Genomic DNA, 22299 nt, shown 5'->3' with positions numbered 1-22299 from the left:
GGAGAAGATGTTAATGCAAAGAATAGTTTCCAGCCAGAGATACTACATATAATAGCAGCACAAAAAGCCTAATTCTGAAAGCACAAAACACTTTCCAACAAACCACTAAATATAACATCAAAGCATTAAAAAATTGCATTGAAGTGCTAAGCACTGAGGCAGCAAATACCTCCCTCGTGATCAGTACTCAAGCTCTGTATCATCATTTGAGAAAGTCTCAAAACTCAGCACATGTTAATGGGTCATAAATACCCAGCTGCTCAGGGACAGCTAGTTTGCCTTGTGTGCAAGCTGTTTCTACAAATGTCCACAAAAATGTATGAAGACCTACTAAAATGGGAAATAACAGTGCACAAAGCTATTTGCCATCTACACAGAGGACAGAAGGAGGTCAAATTCAAAGCATCACGAGAGACCAGCAGCAAAGAAGTGCTTGGAAGTACTTTGAGGGAGAAGGAAAATGTTCAGCCTAATCCTACAAAGATAAACAAGCAGCAAGGAAAAATGTGGAGGGGAGGATAAAGATCCTATTGATCTGCTAGGTGACTAGCAAGAAGGTGGGGAGAAATGAAAATGAAAACTTATCTAGGACAATTCAAGTTGTCTCCAAGATTAAGATCACAGCTATGCACACACAGCTCCAGAGGATGTTGGTTGCTCTCTCCTCACAATGCTCATTTCAGTAGTATTCTGGGGTCCTAAATGCTTTTCTTTGAAAGATATCACACAAAGATATATAAAGAAATGACAACTTTGATGTTCTTTAAGCTCTCAGAACACAGCAATATGACAGAACGTCTCACACTGAAATCTAATCAGTATCAGTAGGCAGTCTACTATTTTATTATCTGTATGTAGTCCTCCAGTTTTGTTTCAGAATATTTAAAAGTCAGAGGTGTTGACTGGTAGTTTTTTTATTTGTCATATAATCAATAGTGAATGGTTTTAAATAAATGTATAAATGTAATAAATGTAATAATGAGCTGAAACTGATTTTTTTAAAACCAACTTCTGAGTTTTTCTGCCTCAGCACCTTCCTCTCAGGCTGACCTTAGAATATAAACACCTCATTCCAAAACGTCTCTCATATCAGTGCCTTCTGTAACTTTAATACTAGCATACTTCTGTTACAGTAAGATGGGATGCAACTAAGACCAACCTCTGAAAAGGACAATTGTGCCTAATCCATCTAAAATGGCTCTGTAAGTTCATCAATAAAATAGTGAATAAAGAAGAACCAGATGACATTTGGTGATGCAAGATTAATTGAATTTATTCCTGTCTATTACCCTTCTGGTAAACAAAATAAAAGTACAAATAGCAGGTTATATGGGCATGGGAGGTGGCATAACATGAATATTGTTACCCCTATCACAGTTTGACCGTTGCACTTGAGGCAAGATAGTTCATTCAGATAGAATAGTGGCTTAAAATGCTGGTCATTGACAAAGATTTGGACTTTCCTGTTTGTGGAGTCAAAGAATTATGAAATTTACTTGACAACACATTTGCATGACTGATGAATGGGTTGGCAAAGGGGACTCTGTTTACTCATCCCACAGAAGACAAAGGGACAAATAAAATCAAAATATTTTTTGATCAGTCTCAACAAAAGAAAATATTATAAAGAAGCCACAGAAATTACAAACACTGAAGGAAGCAGGTCAGACATTTCATACAGATGGCTACAATGACTAAAATTGTATTTCATCAGAAAGCAACACAAGACACAGAAGGTGACAACAGACCACTCTTCCCAAAGTGCAGTCAGTGAAGTTGTCCTAAGTGTAACTACAAACTAAATACTGGTAAACACCTCCAGGTGTCAGAGCAGGTAAGCCAAGTGCACAATGAGACAGCAACAAATGCTCTTAGTGCACCACCTAAAAAGGCCTGGCAAAACAAAATACTGTCATTTTCCTGTTGCTGCAGGACAACACGAGCATAACCAAATATTTGCTCTGAAGAGTGCAAGTGAATTAACCGATTTTATAGCAAACCCTAGCACTAAAGGCACATCATGTTCAGTCACTAAACAAATCAACAACTCTGGAATAATTCTGACCTCCAAACGGCTTCTCTACATTTAGACAGATCTATAGATATAGGTAAATATTCTTTCGCTTCTAGAGCTCTTCAGTGTATTTAGTAGGTTCAGCCTCACATTTCTCACCTTGCACTTCAGAGCAAGAAAACAGGACATCTCTAGGAAGTGCTGATGGGTACAAAAAACCCAGCCTCCTGACATGAGACCCAAAGGTTTTCATTTCAGCACTCAAGTGTAATCATTCACCTGAGAAAAAGGAAATATTGAGTCCTGCTATTCCTGTATTAACTGTACTACACTAGGAGTACAGTTATTAGCATTAACAGTGACTTGGCTGGCTCAGGCACTAGAGACCATGAAATCTTATCAGCTCGATGCTTTATCTAAGGCAACTAGCTTTGCTGAGATGCAAAGTTTATTAGCTCTGTGCTTACAACATCAAATTGCTTCCAAGACCTCATGTGTTATATCTGCAGAGAACTGATGAGCTGCATGAATACATAAATCTACTCAGGAAGCACAATGCTACAAGATTTAGACTGACCTCAGAGGATACTTAAGCATAACAATCATAACTATCTTCAGAGTAACCACACACTTGCCTTTAGACTAAAGAAATGGCAAGGAGCTACCTGCAGACAGTCTTCACAGGAATAATCTCTTCTTTTTTAGTCTTATTTTTCCATCAGCAAAGTCATTATATGCATGCACACACACACAACCCAATATGCACAGATTAAGACAGCTAAATATTCAAACCTGACTTATAGGTAGTGCTTGTACATTTCTGGAAGAGCTTGCAGCTTTTTTCTGTCCTCTAAAAATTAAGAGAAATTCATTAATTTCTTGTCCTCTCCCACCTGATTTCTACCAATCAGTGGCATTCAAAAGTAACCTGAATAGCCTTGATGTATTTATTTTAGGTAGGAATGTTTAAGCATATTAATGAGGCCTTTCACTGATTTACTGCAGCTTACTAAGTAAAACAGAATGAACGTACTTCATATGAGGCTTTGCCCACAACCACAGCAATCAGGATTCAAAATGTCTAGAAGAACAGCTTTTAAGGGACAGAAAAATAGAAAAGGAGTCAAAAGAGTTTTCAATCCCTTGTCAACTTGTTGCTCATTCTTACCTCAAATAAATGTTTTACATACTTACAAAGGAACAACATATGACAGATTCTCTCCTTTAAATGGTTTTGTATGTTTGGTTGGTTGGTTTTGGTTTTGGGGTTGCTTTTTTTTCTATTATTAAGAATTGTAACTAAAGAATATTTCCTGAATCCTCATTTTGTATTCTCCAGAAAGAAGTGCCAGGTGGCACTACCTCTGAGGTCAGCAAAAGAGAGCAACAAGCATTTCTTGAGCTTTAGTAAGCCATACATGATTTAATGCCATATGTTGCTCACAAAACAATCTTTGAAGCACTGTAATAAGTACCTTCCTATAGACCAAGATTGAGATGAGAAATATGTTAGGTGGCTCTGAGCATTAAATAAATAAATCATGTTTACTGTTCCTATATATACATGACCATCTTGTCACACCACTGCTCTAGTTTATTTTCATTGACCTTCAACTGCTCTGTGATGTTCTTCTGAGCTTCAGGTATCCTCCTATTTCTGAAGGTGGGACATATGACCTTGGAAATTAAATGCAAGGACAATGAAACCCCACAATTGAGAGTCATTCTGCAGCTTTCTATAAATTATAAGTAAAGTGGAAAGAAAGTCAACCACCTTTATATGCTGAAAAGCATCATATCAGACCCAAAGAATCAAGTAGGAACTATTTTTCCTCTGATTAAAGTCTAGGAACCTAAAGTCAAGAAAATAAAAAAGGAAGACTTCTTCCATGCAAGAGCCTTTAGGGGATTTTTGCTATTGCTCTGATTATTCTGATTTTTTTAAAACTGCTGCTATTGACCACTCCATATTTAAATGGTAATTCAAAGTCTCTTATCTCCTAAAATTTTTGTTACACATCTGTACCAGTTCAAAAACATCAGACCTGGAAACAAGGTATGCAATACATAATTTGTGATACAGCAGACATAGAACATCTGACACAATTCCAGTCTGTTGTAGAGTGTTTTGCCCGCATTTATATTGCATTATTACCTGCTGTCATGAGAATCTGATTGAATATCTTATCCAGGCTCTAACACATCTTCAGTTGCTCCCCAAGGAACAACCTTAACAACCCATTCCACAACATCTGTCAGCTACACAGACTGGAACGACCATGTTTTCAGCACTCAGCTTTGCAATCACATCTGCTGGAAACAACTGTCTAAACCATTGCTTGGTTTCTGAAGAGCACCTTAGGACTTTTCAAGTCTGCTCAAGAGAGCTATGTGGATGTGCATGCATGCACAGAGGACTACTGGTCATGATGATGAGCATCTATCCTCCTGCCTGTTACAAAGGTTTCCTCCAATTGCCACTGTTCTAGCTGATGAACTCGTGAGAGATTTCCTAAAAAGCCTCTCAGCATACTCTCTGCAGATTAAACATGCACAGGAATGTGCAACAAACCAAGAGTTTACATACACAGAAATGTGGAATGCAAAGTTACAGTCCTATAATACAATAAAAAAACCTCTATCCCTTTCCTACCTAGGGAGCACCTATGTAAGTACAGTTATTTACTGCAGTAAGTTTTCTGCTGCTCTTTGAATGCAAGTTGTACTACATGAAGACTTTAGGAGTAGACACAGTGGATGTTTCCACATCCACCCACTTCCTGAGTTAAATTATAAAGGAAATAAAAAATACAAGCTGCAGGACTGTGGTACACCATGGGGTAATGGGATACTTAACCCCAACAGAAAGCTCAGTCAATGGCTAATACAAGCATAAGCAACCCTGGGTAATAAAGATGCATCATTTTTTTTAGGCTAGCTACCTTCATTTTTACTCAATTTCTTCAAAAGACAAGACTGTTTTTAAATTTTTTTTCCTGACTAAAAATCAGTTGAAAGTTTACTGAAGAACTGCAGGAAAATTTTCCAAGAGTGCTGCTATTTTTCACTGAACCCCACTGTTAGTACATGAATTACCAATTTACTGACCTCCATAGTCTGGCTAGGATGCTCTGAGTTCCAAGCACTAGCATAAAAATGGATATTAATATTACCTTGATAATTGATTCTAAAATAACAATGTTATACATGTGCTAATGGGACATCTATCAAGAAATACCACATCTATCAAGAAAGAAATACAACCTGCAATTCACTTTACAAAACAAGCTTTCCTAAAGTGGATAGAGTAGGAGTAGGTTTAACTGGAATAGTCAAGAGAATGAAAAACTGGGTGGATTTCGATGACAATATTCAGAGTATACCTAAGTCCCAAAGTGACGGACTTGGTTTCAGTAGGGAATTAGAAATAAAGTGTCAAAAGTTCTTTTGGGAGGGTAAGGGGTAGATTTTTTTTTAAATCAGCTTTTTGTTTTAATCCTTTTGAGAGTTGATCACATAGCAAAGGGTTCAAATGATCTGAGAGCTAAACCACCATCTCCTTTGACTTCCAACAGAACATAAGATCTGTTAAGATTTATAGACAAATGAAATCAGCCTCCTGATGGTGATAGCAGAAGGTTTGAACACAAATCATTCCTTTGAAAATTAAAAAAAGATGGAAAATATGACAGCTATTGCAGGAAATGGCATGACAGCTATGGATTGGATATCCTCCTCTACACTTCAAGAAATACCCCACAGCCTGGGAAGGAGTCAGAACAGCAAGATATTTGGCTACTAAAATAAGAGTATAGATACTGAGCTAGCCAGCATGATAAGGGTGTCACTGCTGAGTGCAGCCTCACACACTGGAGCTGCTTTTCTGTTGCTATAGGATGAACTTCACAGTATGCCTGCCTGCTGCTCAGCTCCAAGACCCAAGGGGTTAGACAATTTCTCATCTTCAGTTAAAACTACTATGGCACTGGCCCTACCCACACTGCCAGGGCAACAATTTCTTCCCAACTTTCTGAAGCTCACACTTACTCCACACAAGCTTAGGAAAGCTTGAAAGAAGTCATAGTGTTGCCTTACAGACTTGAGGCAGCTGAGAAGGACAGAAACATATATGCTCTCATCTACCAAAATTTTAAGTGCTTCTTTAATCAACAACCATGGAACACCAGTCTTATTCTGAATTAGCTCTAGCCACCATTCAGAAAGGGAGAAAGCCAAATCCATATTGCTCTTGGGACATTGTAGGAACACTTAATTGGAAACATATCATCTGTGCATGCAGCAGCACTTAGATCCTCGCAATCACCTTGCAATGCACATACATGACACCAACCAGCAATATTAGTTTTAATTTGCTCAGAATTACAACTTCTAGATTCACACATTAACAAGAAGCTTTTATTTCCTTCTGTTTGAAGTAATTACATAAATATTGCTTAACCTCATGCTGATAAATAAATGCTCAAAACCACAGCTGAGATGCATCTTATGATTCAAAACAGAAAAAAAGGCAAAAGAACCTGATGCAATTAAAATCTTGTGATTTCTATCCCAGTCTATTGAGCTCAAGGTTTTCATATACTTGCAGCCACCAACACTATGTTAACAAATATTTTCAGTATAATTGTCATTAAGTCCTCTACTGTTTCCAAAGTCAAAACCTCATCACAAAGCTTTGACACTCAGAATCTGGAGATTATCTCAGTTCCTTAGAACATAGTGCTAATAACACCAAGGTTTTGGGGTTGATCCCTGTATGGGCCATTCACTTAGGAGCTGGATGTGATGATCCTTGGGGTTCCCTTCCAACTCAGAATATTCTGTGAGAATAAGAGAAGGAGAGAAGGAAATACAGTGATAAATATTGAAGACCATGACCTACCAATCCCCCAAATTGGCTAGAAAATATCTCCCCTCCTGCCCCTCAGAGTGCTAAAATCCAAGACTACTTAAAAAAAAAAAAGAGAGAAGAAAAAAGAAAAAGCTTGCATCACAGATACACTTGTTTTAGGATACAATGACCATCATTTTGTGCCAGTAATACCGCATGGCATATCTCAGAAAGCTTGTAGCAACTACATGAGCCATTGGCCTGGAGGTGAAAACAATCCTCCAAGACCATCTCAGAAGGGAGGGAGGGACTTGGGTGGCACATTTGTGCTGAGCTTCATGCACAATGGATTCGACAATTCAGGTACCCAAGGTAGTTACATCAGGTGCATCCATACTCATTCCTTCTCCAGCACTAGCCACATCCCAGGAAAGTCCAGAGCCTTAGTCATATTAGGACACCAAGGACTGCTTACACTAGGCAAAAAAACCCCTGATTAATTATTTCACATCCATTTATTTAGGGAAAAGTTACAATTCCATCTACATTATTGTGTTGCTCCACCCTCATGTATAATCTCTTTGTTGCAAAGCCTCACTTTGCAGTATTAGGAGTATTTTCTCCCCCACCAGATACCACAGACTTGCCAAAGAGAGTTTTGGGAAGGGGTCTCCTAGTGCACTCTGAGTTTCTTAATCTACTCTCATACTCTACAAAACATCTTCATCCACTAACTCTGGCATCCATTTCTGCACATGAACAAGCTTTAAATAAGCAGCTTCTCATGTCTATCATTACCTTTCCTACCACTTCTGTGCAACGCCTCCTTTTCTATATCAAATAATAAGAATTCAACAGAGATGGTTTTTCTCAGATGGGCTCAATATCAAACAGAACAGAGCAGTGGGAAATGCATATGCATTATGAAATTTTGCAAAGTCTGTCAACTCCAGTTTATGGAGGAAATTAACAGAAATTCATCTGAGTAACATAAATTACAGAGGCTTTCACTAGCAAAAGCAATAGAATTAGTGGGTCATTTATTCGGTTGGGGATTTTTTAATCTTTCAATATATTCCTGAGAGGGAACCATACCAACTGAGGGCATTCAACATAGAGCTGTTAAATATTGTCACAATTAGCTTTGCATATATTTTATTACTTGTGATGTGTATTTGCATGTGGGTACAGAGGAAGCAGCAAAGTATGAAGGATAGCTGATTAGCTTCTTCTCATTGTCCTTCCCATCCTCCTCTCTTCTCTCTCTATTGAACACTGCTGAGCTACTGCCCCAGACACAATAGTGGCATGGTTTGAGGAATCACACAAACAAAGGGTGTGCGGGCAGTGATCTGCAGCAGCAGCATCAGAGGTCTGCTCTCATCTCTCCCACAGGCTATGAATTCATCAGTCTTCTCACCTACATTGCTTTTACCAGTCTGGCAGCTTGTCTGCTGCTTTGTTCCCACCAGACATTAGAACAACACAGGAGTTCTTGAATATTCAGAGAATCACAGAAAAAAGGTCTGGGAGCTTACCCAAGCCTGTCCCCCTGCCTCAGGGAAGACTGACTAGACACAAACCATTCATGACAGTTTTGTCTCACCTGTTCTCCTGTCAGCTTCCAATGAGGCACTCACACCTTTCCTAGACAACCTAATCCATCACTGAGCTATCTTTTTGGCTATTTTTCTCACCAAAGACTAGAGAAATCTCTTGTGCTAGAATGTGGCCTCATTATTTCTTGCCCTGTCCAGCATAGCCATAAAGAACAGACAGTTCTTTTCCTCTTATTGTCTTTTTTGTATTCTGATCTTCTCCTGGCTAAGTTTGCTCCTGAGAGCAAAATCTCTTAAATCTCCCTTGCTGATCATGCTCTGAATTCTCCAACATTATTCTTTAGGCTCAGAATCCCAAACAGGATATCACACTAAACAAAAGACATAGCAATGCTAACTGTTAAGGTAATTCATGCCTTACATACATCCCTCTTCTCTCTGGTTTTGCCCACCACTATGAATATCATGATTTAGCAGCAGTCATGAAAACATGTAATTTTTTTTCCGTGGGAAATCTCAAGGAAGCAAAAATGTGTTAGAGGATATGCTACATGTTATACCACCAAAGTTCAGAGACTGAAGAAGCAGAGCTAAAATTTACAAAAAGTCATTACCACTAATACCTTCTTGTTCTTCAGCAACTGGAAATAGAGCTAGCAGGCTGAGCAACTTAATCTGACATTCCAGCCTCAGCCCTTGCTATACCAACTGAGCACATTGCTTATGCTTCTATTGCTGCTTCTAAAAACAGACAAAACAGCCAAGTGTGTAAGCCCAATGCCAAGTCCTACACTACAACCACCACTTCTCAAGCATGGCCAGAATCTGTAAAGTGACTGGATATGCACTGTTCCCAGTTTCTTAGCTTCTCTCAGACTGCATACCAGTTTGCTCACAGCTGCTGGCAGCAGTGAAGTGGCAAGTGGAATAGACACCCTAAGTCACAAGAGAGGGAAATGTATCAGAGGGAAACCATTTCTCACTTCTGGCATACAGTTCATCAGGATTATTTACTAGGGCAGAAAAAGAGTCCTCTCAATGTTTTGCCTGTCCTGTACCTCCTCATCCACAGCACTGCAGGGTACTACTAACAGAAACCATTTCATTTAACACTAAGGTCTTACAGATATTAAGGAAATATGACTGAATGGCTTATTTACAGAACTGTAACATCTCCACTTGCAGTGCCCTCCCTCAGCCAATCAGATGGGTTTCCATCATCCTTTTCTTTTCAATTATGCTTTCAGCCTTCATAGAGTTAAGTCATAAAATCATAGAATATGCTGAGCTGGAAGGGACCCCTGAGAATTAAGCCCAAGTAGTAGTATGTCCTTGCCCCAGGCAAGCTGGGACACCAAGCCACTTTCCTCTTTTCCCAGGGCTGCTTACAACAAGCACCTGCTTCCTCCAGCTGAGCCCTTGGTGGTTCCAGAAAGAAGTGATGAGCCTCAGGCAAGGCTCTGGCCAGCTCTCTCACCTACCCTTGGTGCGTTAAGGTTGTCAGAAACTGAATTACTGGCCTCCTTCCCCCAGCCTTCTGCAAATCCTGAAAACTATTAGAAGACCAAGTGCATCTAGGTCTAGTCTGGGAATGTTTATCCAAACTCTAGAAGAGTCTGTACTAAGACTTAAAATAGCTTAAATTTTTTGCCATATATTGCACTCCACTTTAGAGCTCATGTTTATTCCCATATACATGATCCCCAAACCATCTTTCCTGTCTGTCTGGAAGACGAGCAAAACAAACACTTAAGCTTAGAAACACTGCACTTACACAGGTCCATTAAGCAAAACTGAAAGTATATGAATAATTTAATAAGAAACTCACAGGAAAAATTTACATTTGAAGTGTTTTTCTGTAACTTTAAATGTTGCACAGACAGAAGAGTTCACTGCCATATCCCCAAACATGAGAGTGCCACTAGTTGGCCTATCCAGACCAGTATAAGTATCAATTAGCAACCTCTACACATACAAACTCACAATATTTTCAAGTGTCTTTTGCCTTCTTTTTTATTTCCTGTCCTTAACTGTTGTTGTTCACTATTCAAAAGCTGTTATAATTTACTCTGAAAGAAACTGAGAAACTGGAATACCTTTAAACATTACATATTACTATACATTACTATTTCCTCCAAAGATAAGCCATCTGCTAAACAAGACATGAATCCTGTGAATAAATACTTCTGGATTTGAGGTGTATATGTGTGCACTATATAGAGATACATGCATGAATTTGTGTGTATATGCATAGGCAGATATGTATACACAATCTATATGTCATAAAAATTTCAATGGGAAAAAGCTCAAAAAATTTGTCAAGAAAAGAAGTATCAACTCTCTGAAACACAGGGCTGATACTGTTATTAACAGAATGAATATTTTGTCATAATTAACATTAGTAACTAAGGAGTTAACAGTCTTTGGTCACAGGCCACTAAAACATGTGTGTGAACTCCTGTCAAGCCAAATAGTCCTACATAAAATCCCAAGCAAAGGGCATCGCATCAGTTTTAACAAAGCTTCCTGCTTTCTCTCTGTTTTCAGTGAAATGACTGCAGAGCAAAATCCCTACAGGGTTGATCTTGTGAGACCCAGCAGGAAGCCTGGCCTGGAGTCCATTGCTTCCTGCAGTCAATAAGCTTAAAGAACTTGCAGAGAAACAACTCTTGGTTGCTTCAGCAGCTGCTTCTGCTTAAAATGTTACAGACCTAAAATAAAGTACAGTTCAAAAATGTTTGGGGGGGGATGAAATTAGGAAAGAGTCTTCTCAGGCAATGAGAGAAACACACTGCAGTGAGAAAAGCATTTTGCTCAACCAGAACAGGAAAATACAAACCTTACTGGCTCTCTAGTATAGTTCTGATTTTTGGATGTAGGGTTTGAAAACATATCTTCTAGTTTTCAGCTATTCTTAGTTCACCTCTGTGGAAACAACATGCACTGGCCTTTATTTTGCCATGGGAGAAAACAAGTTGACATTGTTTAAAACAACATTTCCCTACACAGTAAAGTACCTAAAAGCACCAAAACACACAACCAGACTAAGCTCTAATGGAGCTAAAGTGGATAGAGGTTCAAATTGTAAATTATGTTTTATGTTGAATCTTGTGTCGCAAACTCCTCACTGCAGGGAAACTTTTTTACATGAGAAAACCCTTAAGAGAAGATGTTTTCAGTACCTGTGCAAGAAAAAAAATTAAATATAGAACACAGTTTAGTGGGGTTCCAACCAATAAAAAAGATTACAAGTAAGAAGAGGAGATTACACTTAATTTGAATTTTTGTATGATGAACAAACTTTCAAGATTTTGAGTCACTCAAAGGCTAATTCGATGACTTATTTGATCTGATAAAAAACAAAAATGTAGTAAAATGCTTAAAAATACTAAACTGCATAATCAAGGCTTCCTGCAGATTTGATGCAACAGAAAAGGGATTCACTATGTGTGTTTTGTACCTCTAAATCAACATGGCACTCCAAATTTTTTAGAAAAGTGAAATAGGGAAACAAAAAATGGAAAAAAGAAGTGATACATAATGACACACAGTAATTTTACTTTTGGGATTCACACCACCGGTTTTAACACATCTCTATAAATGAAGAGTAATCGTGATCCAAAACGAGTATCAATATTGTTATAACATGGGTCAAGTTTCAGTTATCTTTTTAATTTAGTTTTAGCAAATGTTTCTCAGTAATTGCAAGATTGGTAGCTCTAAGGTAAATTACAATGGAGGTTTTACGGTCAGCTCTCCTCCTTTAGAATTAATGCTAATTTTCACCCACTGAAAATCTTAAGGAATAAAGTCATATCCAAACACTTCAATATATTCATTACTCCCATTTCCATCCTGGTTATGTAGATAACCAACTAGAATAAACCAATCCACTGTGTATTCTAACAAGGGTGCTGTTTTTGGCAGTCCATTTCCATTGAAGGACCTATGCTGGCAACTTGCCTGCAAACTTCCATAAAAGCCAGAAGATTGCTGTGGTCCCCTTTCTAGCACAAGGGCACAGCCTGTGAAAGGCAGCAGCCTCAGTATGCACAGACTAAGATCCAAATCTGTGTGCAACTTGTGCTCCAGGCCTGACTTGCCAAACATAGGTGAGTTTGTTCCTCTGATTCATCAAACACAATAAATACTATCAATGAACCACAGAATCAGAAAATTGTTTAGGTTGGAAAAGACCTTTAAGACTATTGAGTCCAACTGTCAACCCAGCACTTCCAAGTTTATCACTAAACCTTGTCCATTAGTACCGCATCTACATGTCTTTCAACCACCTGCAGGGATGGTGACTCATCCACTTCCTTGGGCAGCCAGTGCCAATGTCTGACAACCCTTTCCATGAAGAAATTTTTTCCTAATGCCTTACCTAAATGTCCCTTGGCACAACTTGAGGCCATGTCCTCTTGTCCTATCACTTGTTACTTGGGAGAGTAGACCAACCCCCACCTGGCTACAACCACCTTTCAGGTAGTTGTAGAGAGCAATAAGGTCTCCCTGAGTATCCAGGACAAACAACCCCAGCTGCCTCCACTGTTCCTCATCAGGTTTGTGCTCCATACTCTTCATTGCCTTTCTCTGGACATGATCCAGCACCTTAGTGTCATTCTTGTAGTGAGGGGCCAAAACTGAACACAGGATTCAAGAGAAGCCTCACCAGTGCCAAATAAAGGAGGATTATTACTTCCCTAGTCCTTTTGACCACACTGTTTTTAACACAAGCCAGGGTGCCATCGGTCTTCTTAGCCCCCTGGGCACACTTGTGGCTCATGTTCAGCTGAGTGTCGACCAGCACCCCCAAGTGCTTTTGCAGTGGACAGCTTTTCAGCCACTCTGCCCCAAGCCTGCAGTGCTGCATGGGGTTGTTTTGACCAAGTGCAGGACCCGTTGACCTTGTGGATCATTATAGAATTGGCCTTAGTTCTTCAATTCAGTTTGTCCAGATCCCTCAACAGAGCCTTCCTGCCCTCCAGCAGATCAGCATTCATGCTCAGCTCGGTGTCTGCAAACTGATTGAGAGCGCACTCGATCCCAACATCCAAATCATGAATAAAGATATTAAACACGACTGGCTCTGGCACTGAGGCCTGGGGAACCTCAGTATTGACTCATTGCCAGCTGCATGTAACTGCATTCATCACCACTCTGGTCCCAGACAGGTAGCCAGTTTTTAAGCCACTGAACAGTCCACCCATCCAAGCCACAAGCAGCCAGCTTCTCCAGGAGAATGCTGTGGGAGACAGTCCCAAAGGTTTAACTACAGCCCTGGTAAACAACACTCACAGCCTCTCCCACATCCCCTAAGTAGGTCCTCTTGTCATAGAAGGAGATCATGTCAGTCAAGCAGGACCTGCCTCTCACAAACCCTTGCTGGCTGGGCCTGATCCCCTGGTTGTCCTGCATGTGCCATATGATGACACTCAGGATGATCTGCTCCATGACCTTCCCTGGCACTGAGGTCATACTGATAGGCTTATATTTCCCTGGATCCTTCTGGCCCTTCTTGCAGATCGGTGTCACATTAGCTCACTTCCTGTCAACTGGGATCTCCCTGCTTAGCCAGGACTGCTGGTAAATGATGGAAAGTGGATCGGTGTGCACACTCACCCACTCCCTCCACATCCTTGGGTGGATCCTACCCAGCCCACAGACGTGTGTGCCCAAGCAGTGTAACAAGTTGCTGACCATTTTCCCTTGTATTGTATTGTGGGGTCCTCATTCTGCTTCCTGTCTCTGTCTTCCAGCCCAAAGGGCTGGGTCTTCAGAGAATAACTGGCCTTACCATAAAGCTGAGGTAAGGAAGGCATTAAGTTCCTCGTCCTTTTCCTCAGCCTTTGTCACTATGTTTCCCACCATATACAATAAAGGATGGAGATTTTCCTTAACCCTGCTCTTGTTGCTGATGCATTTACTGAAACAATTTTATTGTCTTTTACAGCAGTAGCCAGATAAAGCTCTAGTAGGGCTTTGCCCTTCTGGTTTTCTCCCTGTATAACCTGACAACATCCTTGTATTCCTCCTGAGTTGCTTGCTTTTTCTTCCAAAATTTATAAACTCTCTTTTTTTTTTCCTGAGTTCCAGTCAGAAGAGCACCCAGTTCTTGTCTGTTGCAAGACGTGGGCCTTTTGGCCTGGTTGGTTGACTTTTAGATCTCAGAATCTTCACTGTATCACAAGCAGAGGAATTGAAGTGGCTTCATTTGTTTCTGTGAGGAAAAAAATAAAGGTAGGCAGCTTAGTTCAGAAAAAAAAATTCACATTCTATTTAGGTGGGATTTGCAGCTTGAGGTAATTATCCCTTCAAGAGCAGAACTGGTGTGCACTAATGCATCCAAAGGAACTTACCTGGGAACTGATAAAGACAAGTTCACTCTTCTTTACTGGAATGATTAAAGAAGATTTGAGGTCAGGGACATCTGAAAATAAATCAAAAAAAAAGCATAAATATCTTGCACATCTCAAGAGTTCCTATCTTAGAGCCTAAAAGCTTTTGCCAATTATGCACTAAGCATAGTGCCTTCATAAGTCAGCTGGATAAACAGCTAAATAATTCACGTTAGTATAAGCAGTACACTCACAGTCACTGGCAATGTTACACAACTGAAAGAAGGCAGGATGGACACTTCTTGAAAACACATTGAGATTCTGGGATTCAGTCTTAAACAAATCAGGGAAATGGAAAGCCAATTCAAAACTAAATCTCACAGGAAGAGTTCTGGCAAAAATTATTTCTACTATACGTCATGGCAATACAGTCAGGGAAAAAGTAAATTGAAGTCTACAACTTGTTTGTTCCTGTATGTGGTACAAGAGAAAAAATATTGCACGTTTAATACACATTATCCTTTGAGAATGATCTTTTGAAAAAGCATTAATCAGATCTCTTTCCAGTCACATCCAGACTATCTGGTATTTTATGCATAATTAGCAAATTCTAAGGGCCAGGGGATTTGACAGGACTTGCAAAATTTTAAGTTTGCAGTACTTTATATTGCAATGTTTCAAATTAATGTGTTAGAGTGCTGTAAACAGTGTAAAAATAGTGTTCATGAGCAGCAGCATTATAAGGTAACTGAAACACAAAACTACGGACAGATTCAGAGATTTTGAAGATGGAAAGGGTCTGCTACCATCCTCTAGTCTTAAACATGCACTGTTACCTGACAAAAATCACGGTATTTTATGGTACTAAATAACATCAACTTGACAATGTGATTGTAAAGGCAATATACATTCCACTATAATTAAAGCAGTAGGTATTTGCAGAACTTACTAAATTATAAATAAAATCTACAATAAACTGAAAATAAAATAAGAGATGGTGCATAAGTCATTAAGATAGCCACGTCCTTAAACTAATGGATTTCACTAAAGATCGTTAAAACAGGTGAAGCAGAAAGCAAGGCAAAACTTGACAAAAATAAATAACACATCCAGAGTAAAGAGTGCCAGCATCCAGCTCCAATACAATCACCATCGCTTTTGTGTGTGAAAGGATGAACACACAAAATTAAAAACTGAAAGAAAGTTTGAAATTAATGGTAAACCCTTTTATGCCTTAATCAGAATAGTACTTTGGAACAAAAGACACAATATAATGGATAAATTATTATAAAAAGCAGTTACAGGAGCAAAATCTATGTTGGCCCCCATTTATTCACAAACACTACATGAAGCCCACATACTATTCTGATGATTTGCTGCCATCTAGAAACAGACCTCCATCTATGTGATTGCTACTTGGCTGGTCAGACTTCCATTTCCAAGCAAATCAAGGCATCCTCTTTTATTAGTGCTAATGTCTTTTGTCAATAATATCGAAGTGTTCCACATATTAAAAAAAAAAGTCAAATAAATTTAGGTACGAAGTTAAATTCTACTAAACCAACATGCTAGTAACAATGCTTGCACTTTTTACACTGTTCATAACTGATACTCACTTGCTTGAGTATGTCTTGCAATCTCTGTGTGTCTTCATTGCACCTCCTTGTGTTCCAGAGGATCTCCAGCACGCCTGCTCAGGCACATCTTATCCTGGGTGCTCACAGCTGAACTATTAAGCAGCTCAGATGTGCAATACCAAAGTGAAACAGAATTTATTTCTCAGATAGCCATCATACATAGGAAATTTGGAAAGGAATGTCTACTTAGAAAGTAGCCCCAAAGCCCCTCAAAGTCACTAAAACAAGTGAACAATCCAATAGATTAGCACACACTTTTTGTCTTGGAAGAAAAACTCAGGTTGCACATTAGCAGTGAGGTTTTCAGTGCCCCACAAAAGCAGTAACATTGTACTTTAAGGACTGTGTTGCACTGGCAAAGCAAAGATAATTTTCTTCCCTAGCTGTAGGATGCCCTGCTTTTGCAACATGGTCTTAATAATGGAATGAGTTGGATTTGGACTCTACTGCCAAAGCAGAATAATTCCAATGCAAGTATTTCTCATTTGTAGTGATTTTGAAGGTTAGAAACAGTCTCAATGTTTATTAAGCAATGAAGGATGACATTACTTGGAGACAGCAGTGTGATATAAATCAGCCCAATTTAAGATGTAGAAGCCAGGCTGCTCCAAAGCAGAAATTATCTCTGTTCTTGGTTATATCTGGGAGAGTCTTACAAGTACAGCATTTCACTCTGTTAAGCTTTTTCTTAAACCATTCTTACTGGAAGGAAATGGTAAGCTCCCTCAAAACAAAAAATGACCACATTCAGCTTCTTCTGAGGCAGAAAGAAGGATTTAGTCCATCTAACCCAGGCAGGTAAAACACATGTAAGTGTGAGCTCTTTCCAAGCCCTGCCTTACAGTCGAGATACAAAGGCACTTAAAGAAGGAAAGTAATTTCATCCTCAAACGGGTTTCCAAAGCAAGTCAGAGGAACACCTCTCTGGAGGTCCCAGTTTCTCTCCGACAGTGAATACAGGTTAGGGTACCTACTCAGAAATAGACATGTAGTTTTCAGCTATCTAAAGGCAGAAGGTATAAATACCAGCATAAGTGTCTGAAAGAAAACCATAAAATTTCTGAGAACAGCCACTGAATCATGCTACTTTGAAAAGCAGATCAGACAGTGGTGCCACCACCCAGAAACAAAGAGCCTGAACTGAAAAATTCCTCCTGCAGGTGCTACTACTTCACAGCATCTCAAAAGATTTCCATAGCTACTTTTTCAAATTCTGCTTCAAGGTTTACTCTATGAGGACACTGGGCAGTTGCTCAAAGCAAATTTCATTTATTTTATCATTATGAAAATTAGTTTTGTAAGGCTTTTTCTTTCAAAATGCTTTTTACATAAAGTGCTTCACTGTCCAGGTGAAGGAGGAAAAATAAGAATGCCCAGCTGAAAACATTCAAGCAAGAACTGGTGCTTGAATAGAAACTTCAACAGTTAGAAAAACTGCTCTTTTTTTCCCTTATCGCTAGAATATTTTTCCTATTCATTAGAGCCCAAGTCCAAGCATGCTTTAGTCTCCAAGGCAAAATTTGTAAGAAAAAAATGTCCCTAACTTGTAGTTTGCTGCAAAGAATATTTCTCTATATTTATAATATCCTTTAATAAGTTTTAAAATATTTCAAAATCAGTAAGAGATGAAAGGAATGTGCTACATCAGTATTGTCTATAATTCCTTTGAACTGTTTATTTTCCTATTAGTCCTCCACAGCACATTGACTAGTTACACAAAGTACATGTCACTTGATCTGCTTAACTGTACACTGTCCTTCCTCTGCCAACTCCAAGACCACTGAGACTAAAAATCAAACAAGTTCAATTTCAGAGAAACAAAGCAGAGCATCTGATTCTAATATAGAATCTTGAGATCAAATAATTTCTAATTTTATCACAGCATTTCAATAGGAGTAAGCAGGCCCTGGCAACACCTACCACATTTTCTTTACTTAGAAATTTTTTCTTCTATATGTACCATTCTCGATTTTCAGTGAAATAAATGAAGTAACAAGGCAGATTAAATAGCACTGCTAGATCTCATGGTCACCATCCCTACTATCTTCAGTACTCTAGCAATTACATAAGAACCACCTCTCACTTTATGGCCACAGAGGCCTGGAAAATGTGGAGCTAAATCTTGCACATGTTTGTGAATATAAAATAATTTCATAACCCTTGACATACTAGTTAGATATTTTGATAGGCTTGTAGCAAAAAACAAAGTTAGTTGTCTAAAGTCATACCACAAATCTGTGTGAAGTCCCAAGGGCATCTGGCCCGTGCTCTGCCTAGTGGCTCTCCTGATCTGCTCTAACAGGAAAGCCACTCCAGGACTGGGAGCTTCAAAGAGAAGGCTCTACATTGAGTGTTCTTTAGGAAGAGCACCTTGAAAAAATTATGATAGCCCTTACCTACAGGCCATGTTAAAAATGTGTAGCAATGCCGGTGGTGGTGCTATCCCACACACTGAAGCAGATTTACAATGCTGTGAAGAGCATAATTAAGCATAATGTTGTTAAACTGTCACACTGATAGTAAATGCTCCCACTTAGAGGAATCAATGAGAAAGAATTGACTGACTGTTTTTCTTCAAAAGTTCCTCTCTCATCCCTGTTTTCCTTCTCCACTGGTTGCAATATGAACTTTTAAAAACCTCAACCAATAAACAGATGATATTCAACAACTGAATATTAACTATGCATTTCTACAGTGATGTAAAACACTTTGCCCTAAGAGTGCTATGTTTAGATAGCTAAACACAGAAGTGTAAAACAGATCTTCCTTTCATTTGCACTCCAACAGCACCCAGAAAGCACCGCCTGTATAGAATGCTTCCAATAGCCTCTACATTTTGAGAGGCAGAATGAAGGCCCCAGAAAGCTGGAAAGAGGCATCAAGATCTAGAGAAGACTGTGTTTTGAGTATTAGTAAGAGATGTCCTTCACAGCTGTAAGCAGTCAAGCTTATTCAGTGCAAGAATTTCAGAATTCTGCAACTAACTGGAGTTGTATTTGCCACTGGTTACATGTGACCTTCAGCAGCTTTTTGCAGTTGTGGCACCATAAATACCCTGCCGTGATCCTCTGCCCTCATGTTTCCTCATGTCTATTTGATCTCATAAACTGTATTTTTTTTAATAAAGTGAAAGGACAGGCCATGCTATACACGCATAAGCCTACATGCTATTAAGTAGGGATGGAAGTTTAGCAATGCCAACCATTAACGGTGCAACTGTATGTATACTGCGTAAAAATCAGAAAGTGCATTCTGCCATCACAAACCAGCTGTTTATGTACAAGAAAGAAGGAATCAACCTGTCCCTTTGAGCAGAGATTGTTGCTACTGGTTGATACTGACAGCAGAGGAGAGTGTTTCATTAGGTCCTGGCATTCCAATGCAATCACAGAATAAAAACTTAAGGTAGACCCTTTCAAATATTCAAGTCCTGTAGAAGAGATTGTGTTTTTTAACCTGTCAGGTTCTGAAGATCTCTCTGTGATGCAGCAAGCTTACTGGAATACTTAACTGCTCCAGAAGCCCTAGAAATTAAATCTGCTGCATACAAGTTTTAAAGCCTAAAATGGCTGTTTGTTGTAACAATTTTGACAATAATTGCACTGTCAAAACAGCTAATGAAACCAGCCAACATAAGTTCCCAATACACATTAATAGTATCCTTTCATAAAATCAAAAAAACCTAGTGGCTTAAGGATTAGGAAATGAAGTTAAATTTCCTTCCATCTCTTTATTAAATGGCTTCTGAAGTGATCAGTGGAATAAGGCAAATAAAAACAATTAACCAAAACAGTTTCTGAAAAAGCAATGGACAGAAATGGAGTTAGTGCTGTCAGCACATAAAAATTCTTCCTCAACACAAGTGCTGGTGTCCAATCATGTTGTTGAGGGCCCAGACCTTCCACGATACTGAACAGACAAGAAAGGATTTCCAGAAAGTAGGCAGCCTGTTTGACTGCAGTTGTCAGAGGTATTGAGACAGCAAAAAAAGTCACTCAAAATATGGCTTCTCCTAAAACATCAAGAATGTTTTTACTTTTAAATCAATCCACATTGGGTGAAGCCACTTTAGATACCTGATTGAACTGACATAAACCCTAAACAGCCAAACTGGTCCAAGACCACAGCAGCCCCAGAAAAAGCTAGCCCAGATTGATGCACATGGCCCCAACAGACTAATATCAGGACTTCGGTTTTCAGGACCTGTGGTCCAAAGAAAACCTGACTAAAATTTAGAATTTTAATTTTTTGTTTGGTTTGCATTTTTTTTGGTATGGCTAATTTTTCAGTAATATCTACAAGAGAAACAACTCTCTTTAGCAGGAATTATTACTGCCAGACAAGTTTCACTGACAGCAAGGCAGAAAACTTCACTGAGTTCCAGAGGAACTGCATAAGGAAATTATTGCCCATACCTGTTATAACTTCATGACTGCTAAGGAGGATGGTGGGAATAGGCTCATACCTTTGGCTGAGATGAATTTTATTCTGGAAATTGCCTTTTATCTCCCTTTGCTATAAAAAGAGAGGAGAGGGAATAGCTCAAATGTACATATTTGACTTTGAAAACCTGCTCACCCTAGTTTGGCAAATGAACAGACAAGGGGTGGTATGTCTCTCTTCTCACAGCATTCTTCTTTGTTGTGCTTCCCAGATACATTTTAAATACTTTCATGTTGGATCTATGTCTCCATCTTTTTTAAGTGCCCATGCTAAGCAGAAGTTAAACATCTGACCAATGAAAATCAGATACACAAGTTTAAGCTATTCACCCTCAAACTCCTTTTTAACAAATGGAAGGGAAAAAAACCTCAAAATACATTCAAGCAACAACACGTTTCTTATCACAAAAGCTGTCATAATGCAAAAATGCCCAAGAAACAAAGAAGGATCAAAGTGCCAGTTACTACTTGAAACAGAGGAATGAGAAGTCCCATCCAGACAGGCTAGGAAGGAAATGCTAGAGATGCAAATTGTGATGTAGGCATTTGGGAGGGCTTTTCCTAAGGCATGGATATTAAAGATAAAATGTTTAACAGACTGAGAGACACATTAATGCTAAAATAGTAAATACGTGCAGCAGAAATACTCCCTCTAGCTATGGAAATTAAAATAAAACTGAATTTGACTTGGTAGCCAGATTATGACTAAGGTTAGGTAAAAACAAGCTGGGTTTAACAGAATGGTGGATCTACATAAGTCAAACAGAGGTCAGGTAGTTAAAACAACTGGAAATTATCAGTGAAAGTTTCAAAAGTACTTTTGGAGCAGACACAGGTTCTTGAGTCATTCAGATGCTCTCATGGCCTGAATAAAATTCAGCAAGTTTATCCAGTGACAGGAGAAGCATAAACCAAACATTGTGCCACATCAGTTATAATAAAGGCAATACATAAGCCATCTATTGTTTCTTTAGAGTAGGCAGGTTTTTATGAGATGTGCTTGAGGAATGTCTGCAGTATCTGAATCAACCTAGTACCAGAGAGTTTTCAATCAATGTATTCTCTCCAAGTCTTTCAAAGCAAACTGTAGGGATTTTTTAATGTGTTTTTCTCACGTGGCCGAGGAAAGAAAAACTTCAGAGGACCGAAACTGAGTAAATGTGAGGCTGCACAAGACAGGGAAATAAATCAGAGAATCTACTCCTAAAATCTGGAAAATCTCTATAAAACCAAATTGCTGATAATTGGAAATAAGACCAGTACAGTATTTGTGAATCTGTAGTGTTGTTTATTTAGCAAAGACACAAACACACCATAAGACAAAGGAAATCCTGAGAGAAAAAGCACTGCAGCATTGATAGCGCTGGAGCGGCAAGGCATGCCTTTAAAGACTCAAAGGCAACATCTCTGATCAAATTTACCCTCTACTGGCCATAATTAGATTCTCAATCAGAGTGCTG

The sequence above is a fragment of the Pithys albifrons genome, chromosome 4 (genome assembly GCF_047495875.1).
Source record: "Pithys albifrons albifrons isolate INPA30051 chromosome 4, PitAlb_v1, whole genome shotgun sequence".
Lineage (NCBI taxonomy): Eukaryota > Metazoa > Chordata > Aves > Passeriformes > Thamnophilidae > Pithys > Pithys albifrons.
The sequence above is the reverse complement of the archived record's forward strand: the minus strand, read 5'-3'. Positions refer to the sequence as shown.